Source organism: Aptenodytes patagonicus, chromosome Z (assembly GCF_965638725.1).
Source record: "Aptenodytes patagonicus chromosome Z, bAptPat1.pri.cur, whole genome shotgun sequence".
Taxonomy (NCBI): domain Eukaryota; kingdom Metazoa; phylum Chordata; class Aves; order Sphenisciformes; family Spheniscidae; genus Aptenodytes; species Aptenodytes patagonicus.
This window is the reverse complement of record NC_134982.1, coordinates 29,093,003-29,105,724: the sequence shown is the minus strand read 5'-3', so window position 1 is coordinate 29,105,724 and position 12,722 is coordinate 29,093,003.

Sequence of the window (12,722 nt, the reverse complement as noted above, 5' to 3'; positions counted from 1 at the left end):
CAAATTAAGGATGAGAAAAGAGTAGCTCCTTCCTCCCTGTGTGCAACTGCAAAGAATAATGGCCCAGTGTGTTTTGGTTTCCTCAGTGCTAAAGGTTATATGGCATTTCTTATCACCTGGGGATTTAAACCCTGAGGGTTAAGACCAACAGTTCCCATGGAATAAGCACTGACTGGAATTTGCATCCAAAATTCAAACCAAATTGAACATTAATAATATTTTAGCATACATTAGGCTAATGATCCTGCAGTCCTTTACTATATACAATAATTTCATCACGAAAATGCAGCCAATTCCAGCATAAAATACGGCATTACAGCAATATTACAGCTGATTTTAGAAAAAAAACAGGCTTAAACAGAAGGGCAAAAGGAAGGTTGAGAGAAACTGGTGCTCAGTTATAGTTTAGCCTGAACAATTCTACTTGCACTGCAGGTATGACACAAAATGACTACAAGTAAATAGAACTTTTGTGTTACTTTTTGTGAAAGCTGACATATCCAAAAGCTGTCTTCACTAGCCCCATGCAGAGATAATGGTCCAATATAAACCTCAAGAAGAGACACCTATTAAACTACTTCCTGCAGTAAGAAACCTAATCCAACCAGGTCTGTATTTTGCCGCTGTTCCTTATAAAAGCTACTTATTTTTCTAAGGCTCTGTCCCTTTCTCCATCTCTTAAAATTATCGTTGGTACAGACACATTAAACTTTACTTCTCATATTTGTATTTCTTTACCTTGCTAGTTGGACTCATGCTTCTTCTGTTGAAGGAGAAGTGAGTTGTTAAAACTCCAGATTTTCTTTTGTGTAATTTGCAGCACTGAAGAAAGATCTGTTGAGTGGTGTCTTTCATTGTGCTGCTTGCTGTCTCTAAGCTTGCCATGGATAAATCTGGCATCCCTGCAGCCAGCTCTGGTTGGGATACATTTTTGTCCCATTGCTGTGTATTTTTTGTGGCATTCAAGGCTGGAGCAATTGCAGTTCATCTCAACAGCAGACTATTAGAGGAAGAGGCATTACAAATACAAACCATAGTTTGCGGAGTTCCCCATCTGTAATGTTTCCAAGACATGCCTTGGAAAATGTCGTTGTTCTCTCTTAAACTGACAGATATTGCAGGCAACCACAGGCAACCACCTTCTGATAGGATTTCAAGATTTTGGACAGTGCGGTGCCTGTTCTTCATTCACAGATTTGTTAATCAGAGTTGTGTTTCAGAAGCTACAGTTGGGTGTTTAGAGTTATGATCTACAGCTTAGCAATCTACTTAGAAGAGTGATAGAAAGGGAAGATATGTGTATTAATATGAAAAAGTTACAGACATTTCTGAGTGCAGGATATTACAAAATTGCAGCAGAGTCAGTTCAAGGATTTGCATTTAACCAGACGTGCTCTAGCTTGTAATAAAATCCTTTGCGTGGCCGTGAATTTTGAGGAAACAAAATGTTGAAACTTGGTGACAATGCGTACTGAAAAGCAAAGCCATAAATAAGAAGTAGTCTCATGTTTTCCAGTTCTGACTTGGGAAGTGGTAAACGTGGTCATGCTGCAGCATAGTCCGTATGCAGAAGTCCTGACAATGAAAATGTTTGCATAAAACTTCATATTCATAAATATTCCAAGTGCAAACCCAAGCTTGGATGCAGGTTTCATTTTTCCTTTAGATTCTTTCCACGCTGAAATGCTCTGGAAGTTTTTACCCCCATCCTCTGCCCCTCCAGTCCCTGCCTCTAACGCACACAAACGGCTTTCCTAGGATTTGCCAGTAATGAAAATGGAGCATATTTTCTGCAGCGTGCCAGATGGTGCTTGTGAAGACCAGACATGCAGGAGGTTCCTAATTAAAGCTTTAAACCTGGGGATGAAAAATGGCAGGTGCAGTCTGGTGGGTGCCCAGATAGTGGACACACAGGCAGACTGCCTAACGACCTTTTTGAGAGCACCCTCACAGCCATCCTCAGGGAACTCATAATGACAAGAGAGAGTTAATTTAAAGCTAATTGAGAAATCTCTATCCAGTCTTCACACAATAAAACGAGGTGCCAGACCTCAGCTGGCGTTTGCACCCTGACAGGAAGAAAATGGCCAGAATGGGGCTGCAAAAGCTGCCACCTCGTTCTCACCCCAGGCAAACAAAGCAACCAAACCCTTGAACGTTTATGGTTTCAGCAGCACTTCAACCCATAAATAAGAACCGCCGAGGGGGAGCACCTGTGGCTAGGAATAGAAATGAAGCCTGTAGCTCTGTAATGACTCTTTCTTCAGCAGTAAGACCTTGTAGAGCCGAGGGGGTAAGCGCAGTGCTCTGAATGGGTGCCCACAGGGACAGGCTGACGCCAGCCCTGCTATAGGTAGGAGGGACCCCTGGAGCCACTGTCTAGGGTACTACAATTCCCTCATCTGCTGCAAGCATTGGGTTTTATCCTGGCCCTGCTGCCCTCTGACACTTTTCCTAGCTTTTATATGACAAACAGTGCTACATCAAGGACTTCTGCTCCCACTGCTTGATGTTTCAAGGCAGCAGAGAAGGAGAGATACTTGCACTAGCTTATAACACACAATTACCATTAAATCCTGCAAAACCAATGTCAACCTCTCCACTGTAAAGCCAGTCCCTACACTGAGTGTTACCACATGCAGCCAGAGGGGAGGAGATGCCAACAGAAAGCACAGTGTCTGTAGAGCCACGAGCACTCAGCTGGTTTCGGCTGCCCAGGCATTCCTCACAACTGCTGCTTTGCCTTGCTGCGGAGCAGGTAGATGGCTGTTGACTGCAGGCCTTGACCTGCATCACTGACATCTGAGGCAGTTCTTAGGACACTGAGTAAGTTGGTCCTGCTCTTCTACAACACTACACTCCCAAGTGTCAGGAGGGCCCTCAGTCCTCAGCCTCCCACCAGGGAGTTTACCTCCTCGGTTTGTACCAGTTGAGCCTCTGGAAATCCAAGTTCTCCATGAAAGCCCAGCTGTGACAGTTGGCAGGAATCAAAGGGAAAACAGCTCAGGGACTGGTGCCGAATTCTTACCTCCATAAACTGAGATTATGAGTTCCAGAGCAACTCACCAAGGAGAAGGTTGTTTAGAGGCATGTAGGTCTTTGCTCGTATCACAGTGTAGTTTAGGATCCCATATAGACACGCTATGTCCTTCCCAGGTCTCTGGTCTGCCAGTGAATTTCTTTCTTTGTTGACCTTTCCTCAGTTCTGGCCAAAGTCACCAGCCCTCACCACTATTTTGAACAAACTTTCACATTTGTTAGAACAAAGTATTCTCAACAGATAATAAATGTACTAGAAGAATTTCCATATCCTGATGAACTGCTAGTTTCTCAGTCCCATATCCAAACACCAATTTGCCTAAAGGCCTCAACTTTCAGGGAGAGGTTGCCCATTGACTCCCAAACATGGGCAAAATGTGAGGCAAAAGGGACTTTTGTCACAATTTTTGGAAGGGATGGCAAAATCTGAGCTATATCTCTCCCTCGTGCTATGGGGCAGTCACAACTGCTGGACCCTGGGTGTAGTTGAGCTAAATCACCAGTGCTTACTATAGCACAGAAATTGTTCTGTATAACTGCTTCCCCTGGCCTGACTGAGGGTGTAGCTCCTTATTACATTAAAGTTGGTTTAAAAGATCCCCACCTTTTCCTGCCTCTGTCTGCTCATTCCAATCCCTAAATAACACTTAGTCTCACTCCCTGCCGGGCCAGTGATGCCGTGGGACTACGCTCAATGCCAGGTCAGAGATTCAGGCTGAACCTCACAGCCCCTTTTTTGTTTGTTTGTTTTGGAAAACACAACACAGAGCAACACTTTGAGAGCAGGATTTTTCTCTTTCTGAGGAAGCCAAATGTTTCTGACTACCTCTACAGCTACTGCACATAGATAAAAGGACTGCAATTGCTCGAGCTCCATCTGCATTCCTTGGCTGCAGAGCTGACCTTCTGCTCTCACTGAAGTTGAGGTCTGGACACCAAGCGTTTTATAAACTGTGAGGAGTAATCCAAGAAGTAGGTGAATGTACTCCCATCCTCATTTTCCCCAGTCTCATTCTTTGGCTAATGCTGCAACATTATAGAATTATGGGTGTCCCATAAATACATATTACCACAGAGAGTCCTGCATAAGCGCACTGTAAAATACGCTATAGCAAATTTTAACATTTATGAAATTGAGCAAGACAGAGGAACAATTTCATTTCTTGGAAGTTTGGAAATCCTTAAGAACATGATGGAGAGGATTTGCAATGCGAGTAGATTAATAAAATTCCTATTCTACAGAGGAAAGCAAATTAGCCATGAAAGCAATATCACAGACCTGAAAAAGAGCCTGTCTCATCAGAGAGCTGTGGAAATGAACAGCAAACTAATCTGTACAGTGCAGAAAGTGTGAGATTAGTTCGGCAGAACAGGAAGATTTAATTAAAGACATACACAAACCAAATTGCAAAGCATGTATTATTCTGCTTTTGAAGAGCTTGGGAAAGACAGCCATTAGCAGAAGGTGGGAAAGAAGGCATGAGGGCTGGGGAATAGCAAGGACTGCCAGTTAGTGGCAATGCTGGGGGCTGATTGCTCCTCCATGGAAGGCTGAGACAGGGTGGAGGCAATTTAGGGTGGAAAAGGGCAACTGAGGTAAAGGAGCCTGTTTTTACCTGAATTTTACATTTATCACTGTCCTTATAGGGCCAACCCAGCTCTCTCAAGGCTGAAGAAAAGAACCCACAGGGGCAAGTAGCAGAAGGCAGCAGAATAGCATTTGGCTCCAAGAAGAGAAAAAGGTTAAGAGTTGTATTTCTTAGTTATAGAAATGCAAGCTCATTGGTTTCAGCCCAGTCAAGAGCAGTATTTGTACCCCACAATACAAGGAACTGATTTGTGCATTCAGAGAACACAAAAATTAGCTGTTATTTTTTCCTGGTCTGCTAGGGTCTGGTTGCGCAGTGATTTGCAATCATGATTTTCTGGACACTAATGTTATGACTGCTGTGACAGCATTTCAACGACATCCATACATGGAATATGCAGAGGGATCAATGCCTCATTTTGTGCAGTTTTACTAGTAATATTTTAAAATGCTAAATTCAGCAGACGTCCTTCATTACTAGAAGCTCAGCTGTTTCCTAAAAGGAACAGCACCTTCAACCCCTCCAGCTACAAGATCCAAAGCAAGCACCCTGCCATTGAATGTTCCTCCAAATTTCCTATAAGTAAAGGGGCAGCATGTGCCAGCTGAGCTATATTTCAGGGTGCAGTCCTTCTTGCCCCCTGCCAGCTTTACTGGTTGTTTAGCAGCAAGAATGGCCCATAGGTCATTACAATTGTGTCCCTTCCAGAGAGCTGATGGGAGCTCGGTGAAGGACACTGCTGCCAGTTCTTTTATAAGAAGCAGTGTGTGGGGAGCCTGCTTGTGCAAAGCCTTCCTCACTTTGCAGTGAGTCACTAGCTAAGATTACTAACTCAGCTCAAATAGTCTTTCAGATGTCATTCTCTTTCAGGAAGAAAAGAACTATGTAGTTGCTTTATTAGTGAGGAAAGAAAATGCTTGGTGGTAGCCAAGATAGAAATCTTTCTGGAGTGAAAAGAGATTTCTTGTTTTAGAAACAAAAATTCACAGCTATTTGTTTGAGCTGTGAAGAACAACCTACCCAGAACAGAGAGCAGAGCATGTAAATGCAGTATCAAGAGCACAATGGCTATAGAAAATGAAATGTTGTATACCTGAGTCAAATTACTGAATGTGAGTAAAGGACTGAATAGCTTACTGGTGAGGACATTAGCTGTTTTTGTGGTTTGTTGTTGGTTGTTTTTTTGTTTTTTTCCCCTTTCACTCAGGAAGACAAATCAGATTTCTGCACATTTTCATTTTCCAAGTGTGTTGGTCCTCAATAATCTTAGCTTACCCAATATGTAAAAGTTTTTGTTCCCAATCTGTTATGTTATCTTGCTGTCACTGCTTTCAGTTCAATAGATTCTACTCACTTAAGCCTGGCAGATCAAAATGGGCTGTGTTTTGTCTGGCTGCCAGAGTTCACCTTAAGCTGATGCTAATAGTTGTTGTAAAATTGATGTGTCTGTGTGTATGTGCATGAATGCAAATGAGATCAGGAAGAATAAATATACAGCTAGATCAAAAAATGCAGGATCTTTTTGAAAACAACTCAGAGGAAGCCAGAGGGAATTTGTACTGATGATTAACAATTTGAGGAGATGGTGCACCATGTGTCAAGCAGAGGAAACATGGAAAGGGAGTAAAATTACACTGTCAGTCTCTGTAAGTAGCTGGCACACATTGGAAAGGAGGAGAATTTATGCCAGCCCTGTGGGCATGGTCTGCCCCAAAGGGCATCAGGAAATGCTGATTTCCTGCCGGGCAAGTCCCAGCTACTCTGCTTAGGACTGGCATCATGCCCGAGGGCAAACGGCTTCTGCAGGGATGCAGGAGGAGCAGGGAGGCGGCTGGGTGCGGAAATACTCACCAAACACTCACAGAAAAAGCATGTTCTGGTGCTCTGTTCATCCTCACCCTCCTCCTCCTGCTCCTTCCCTTTCATTCTGTTTGACACAGTCACCTCCAGCCTCAGGCTCATCTCACACACATCAAAACAAAGTCCTGCTCCGAATGAGTTCAGTTTCAGCAGCTTCGTTGGCTTATGTGCTTGAAGACGTTTGAATTTCCTGTCAGTGTGGGTGCTGCCAGAAATTTTCTTTGGCTTTTTTTCTAAACTTGTAATTAAGACGGCACAGTGGTTCTTTGTAAAAAGGCTGCTTTCAAGATTCTCAGCAGATGAACAATAGAAATGGTACAGATGGTGCCCTGCAGATTTCTGTTCTTGCAGTATTCTAGGAATTCAAGACTATGCACTGTCTATATATGGCCCCTTTCTATTTCCAGATGCTCTTGTGAAAAGTTACACACAAGCAACAAATTATAATCCTAATAAATACAGACATAGGCTTATTTTTTGGTAAAACATTTTCTAACAGTGCAAAATGCTTTTTCACTTCTTCTGATGTTTCCATTTATTTTTTGTGTGTTGCAGGTCAGAACTGAGTCCTTTCTGATCAGAAGACCTCAACTGAAATATCATACCTTGTGCTACTTTTTGTCCACCATGAGGTAAAAAGATTATTAAGAAGGCCAGCACAACACAAAAATATCATTAATAAAATCTGCCACTTCTCATCATCAATAAGATAAAAAAAATCCATTATGCCATCATTACAATGAGAAAAGAAAACCTGCCTGAGGTTTCACAGCAAAGCAGGTTCAGACAGTATTCTGAAATGGCTGAAGTAGATGGTTGGAGAGATAAATTAGAGCATTAATGAATATCACAGTAAAAAAGTCTGTGAGATAGGATGGAGTAATGTCCTAAAATAGGACTAGAAAACATTTCTGTTCCTCTTCAACATTAGGCAGCATTTGAATGAGACTTTGCACAAGGTTGGTGTAGCTTAGAGCTCAGATCTGAATTAAGACTAGGGCCTAATCCTGTGAAAATTTCAAAATTTCTGCTGTCAGATTTCATCCCAAAATAAAAACGCCAGGGAAATTGTTGAATTTTTGAGAACTCTGCCATTTCGAGAAGCAGAAAGCCTTTTACGCTTCCTTCCATTTTGGTCTGTATCTAAATGAGAGACATACAAAAAGATTAAACTGAAGCCATAAACTCAGGAATTTTTGACCCTGATCCAGGCATATTGTTGTGGGGGGAAACTGTATGGAAAGAGCATTTAAAACCTGGTATTTTGGATTTGCTTGCTGAAGAAAACTGTGACAGCTGTGAAGTTCAGAACCGCATCTGGATTTTGTCCAAATTAAACTTTTTCCGGCTGGTGTGGATCAGAATATTCTTTGAGGTTAAAAGAGTTGTTTCTTTTCACAAAATACTATATGTGTACAAAACTGCATATGTTTATGCATATTTGTGCATATAAAGAAAAAACAATAACAGACATACAGACATTAATGGTATTTCATATAGGATATTAATTTCAGCTATAATTACTAGATAAATTAAGCTTGTTTCTTAAACTTTTAAAATATCACCCTTCCTCATAATACAGCAATTTTAAGAAATGCAACTCCTAGCTCAGGATAGACCTTGTAAGAGTGTACCAGAGTGCTGCTGGGTGCCATGGAGAAGTGATTAAGGATGAAGGTCTCAAAAAATTAACACAAGCTTCACATGGCTACACAAATATAAGCATTGAGCTGTGACACACACAGCCTATACTGTTGCTTATAAAGAAACTGGTGTTTTTACACTTTATTTCCCTCAACTTTTGATGTAGGCAGAACAATAACCTCCACACAGCTAGATAATTGCTTTCACCAAAAGCTCTGAGGGCAATGTCGTCTCTTAATGACCGTCAACTATTAGTTCATAGATGTTATCATAAAATTAATTACGTTCCCTACCAGACGCCCTTAACGTTAATTTTGATGGCTGTCTTATTGATTGGCTATTGAACTCCTCATTGTGCTGGTTCACCAAGGTCTCAGCCTGACTCCATGCGGACAGCTTTTGCCCTGGGCTAGCTGCCAGTCTCCATGACAAGGCACCTTGAAAAGGTCAGGGCTACCAAAGGCTGGCTGAGGTTGTACTGCCTTTAACTCAACCGAAAGAGGACTTCATTAGGACAGAAATAATACGTTTACTGAATTTCTTTTCATGAGGCAGCTATCTAGCTGATGACGAGTAAATTCAGGAGACAGGCTGTCTGTTCTTACCCCTCATAGGGATTAACACTGACATTTCATGGCTTGACAAAAAAAAAAAAACAGCGAGCAAGGGAGCAAGAGGAGCGGTGGCAAGAGGAGGTGAAGGCAGAAAGTGTTCCCAGTCATTGGGCCCCGTAACCAGACTTCTCCAAGGAGCAAAGTGCTTGCAGCTCCCTTTTTCTTCAATAGCAAGTGGCTCTGAAATGGAAAGGAAAGCACATGAATGTGGTTTTTCAGCATGTCAGGCACAGGGTACAACTACACTGTGAAACAGAGGATAGTAGGACCGGCACTGGGGAAGTCTGAGCAGGCAGGGAAAGTGCCAGGGGAGCACAGGGCAGCATAGCATAGTGCGGGCTCGTCTGTGGAGGGCTGGTGCTCACTAGCTTTGTCAGTCTGGATGGAGTTCAGATAATAAGCCCTAGTTTTTAGAAGGCTTTATCAGCTTGGGCCATTGCTGGGCTAACAGCCTCCTCACCTGAGCTGGTGTTGAAGCAAGAGCTCCAGCATCTCTGTTTCTGATGCAGGCATCTGCCTGTGCTCCCTGGCACAGCCTGGCCCTGGTCTCCCAACGCCTGGCCTCTGCCTCCCTGCTGGAAAGCAGTGGCTGTCAGTGCCTCGGCAGGCAGTGCCTTGGTATCGCCGCTGCACGGGGGTACTTTTACCTCCTCTACGCTGAACATCAATACTCAAGGGCAAATAGCAGAGCATTATATCCAAATTTTTTTTTGGCTTCAGGACCACACATTAACAAGATTAAGCTGTCAGTTAAAAGCTATCCTATGCTTTATATCTCAGCTTTGTATAGTATCTGGGGTGTTTTCCACATTATAATTTCAAGCAGCTTCTTCACATGAAATTCCCATTCTAGCCACAGCATATCCTATCGTCAGGTTGCTTCACAGAAAACTCCTTATGACCCTCTGTCATGGTTTAACCCCAGCCGGCAGCTATGCACCACACAGCTGCTCACTCACTCCCCCGCCCCAGTGGGATGGGTGAGAGAATGGGAAGAGTAAAAGTGAGAACACTTATGGGTTGAGATAAGAACAGTTTAATAACTGAAATAAAACAAAACAAAACAAAATAAAATATTAAAATTATTATTAATATTGTAGTGAAAAGGAAAATAACAAAAAGAGATAAATAAAACCCAAGAAAGGCAAGTGATGCAAATGAAAAACAATTGTTCACCACCAACTGACCGATGCCCAGACAGTTCCCGGGCAGCGGCCCCCCACTAGCCTTCCCCCAGTTTATATACTGAGCATGATGTCACATGGTATGGAATAGCCCTTTGGCCAATTTGGGTCAGCTGTCCTGGCTGTGGAAGCTGAAAAGTCCTTGGCTTAGTGTAAGCACTGCTTAGCAACAACTAAAACATTGGTGCGTTATCAACATTATTCTTGTACTAAATCCAAAACACAGCACTGTACCAGCTACTAGGAAGAAAATTAACTCTATCCCAGCCGAAACCAGGACAGTATCCACCCCTTATTCTGTACCGTCTACGTCATGCCCAGGTCTTACACTTTCCAATATATGCCAATTAATCACCACCACTTTTCCTGTCTTTTGATACGTACACACAGATATCATTCCCTTAGTTTATGGGCCATCCCTGTAAAATGTTCGTTGTGTTCATTTAGTCCATGACGTTGGGCATCCATACAGTCCTTCAGGGCAGGAGAGATGGTGTGTGGTGGTGGATTATTGCATGCTGAAGCCAGTTCTGGTTCCATTATCACTGCGCTTTGCTCGGTTTTCATCAAAGTTCATTCTTCATCAATGAAGATATACAATGTTATATAGCAATTAACATCATACAATTTAATTTATTGGCTATTCTCACCCAAAATCAAATCCTCTTGAGGTACACATCCGACTTCCCCATCCTCACACATTATCCACCAAGTGCACCCAAATCCTTGAGCAAAAGCAATCCCATGAATGGGTTTTCCTTTGCCCGAGGCAGGAATAACCCAAACTGTCTTCCCCAGCATATGTTTTATGTGCACTACAGGGACTTTATCCCCTTCTACAGCATGTAAAAGTTTTGACTGGGCAAGGCCAGCCCAGTTGGCAGATTCTTTAGTGTTGACTAACCAGGTGGCTTTTGCTAAATGTGTGTCCCAATGTTTGAATGTCCCACCACCCATTGCTCTCAGTGCAGTCTTTAGCAGTCCATTGTATCATTTGATTTTCCCAGAGGCTGGTGCATGATAGGGGATGGGATACACCCACTCAATGCCATGGTCATTGGCCCAGGTGTCTGTGAGGGTGTTTCGGAAGTGGGTCCCATTGTCTGACTCAATTCTTTCTGGGGTGCCATGTCGCCACAGGACTTGCTTTTCAAGGCCCAGGATAGTGTTCTGGGCGGTGGCATGGGGCACAGGATATGTTTCCAGCCATCCGGTGGTTGCCTCTACCATTCTAAGCACATGGTGCTTGCCTTGGTGGATTTGTGGGAGTGTGATATAATCAATCTGCCAGGCCTCCCCATATTTGTATTTCAGCCATCGTCCTCCATACCAGAGAGGTTTTAACCACTTGGCTTGCTTGATCGCAGCGCATGTTTCGCATTCATGGATAACCTGTGCTATAGTGTCCATGGTCAAGTCCACCCCTCGATCACGAGCCCATCTACATGTTGCATCTCTTCCTTGGTGACCTGGAGTGTCATGGGCCCATTGAGCTATAAATAATTCACCCTTATGTTGCCAGTCCAGATCCACCTGAGCCGCTTCAATCTTAGCAGCCTGATCTACTTGCTGGTTGTTTTGATGTTCTTCAGTGGCCCGAGTCTTGGGTATGTGAGCATCTACGTGACGGACTTTTACAACCAGGTTCTCCACCCGGGCAGCAATATCTTGCCACAATGCGGCAGCCCAGATGGGTTTGCCTCTGCGCTGCCAGTACTGGCTCCGCTTCCATTGCTGCAACCACCCCCACAGGGCATTTGCCACCATCCATGAGTCAGTATAGAGAGAGAGCACTGGCCACTTTTCTCGGTCAGCAATGCCTAAAGCCAGCTGGATGGCCTTTACTTCTGCAAATTGGCTCGATTCACCTTCTCCTTCAGCAGTTTCTACAACTTGTCACATAGGACTCCATACAGCAGCTTTCCACCTCCGATGCTTTCCCACAATACGACAGGACCCATCAGTGAACAAAGCATATTGCTTCTCATTTTCTGGTAGCTTATTATACAGTGGGGCCTCCTCAGCACGCGTCACCTCCTCCTCTGGCGATATTCCAAAATCTTTGCCTTCTGGCCAGTCCATGATCACTTCCAAGATTCCTGGGCAACTGGGGTTTCCTATTCGAGCCCGTTGTGTGATCAGTGCGACCCACTTACTCCACGTAGCATCAGTTGCATGATGTGTACAGGGGACCTTCCCTTTGAACATCCAGCCCAGCACCAGCAGTCGGGGTGCCAGGAGGAGCTGTGCTTCAGTGCCGATCACTTTCAAAGCAGCTCAAACCCCTTCATATGCTGCCAATTTCTCTTTTTCAGCTGGAGTATAGCAGCCTTTGGATCCTCTGTAACCCCAACTCCAAAACCCTAGGGGTCGGCCTCGAGTCTCCCCTGGTGCTTTCTGCCAGAGGCTCCAGGCAGGGCCATTCTCCCCGGCTGCGGTGTAGAGCACATTTTTTACATCTTGCCCTGCCCGGACTGGCCCCAGGGCTACTGCATGAACTATCTCCTGTTTCATTTGTTCAAAGGCTTGTCGTTGCTCAGGGCCCCATTTGAAATCGTTCTTCTTTCGGGTCACTTGATAGAGAGGGTTTACGATCAGACTGTGATTTGGAATATGCATTCTCCAAAAACCCACGACGCCTAAGAAAGCTTGTGTTTCCTTTTTGCTAGTTGGTGGAGACATGGCTGTTATTTTGTTGATCACATCCATTGGGATCTGACGACGTCCATCTTGCCATTTTATTCCTAAAAACTGGATCTCCTGTGCAGGTCCCTTGCCCTTACTTTGTTTTA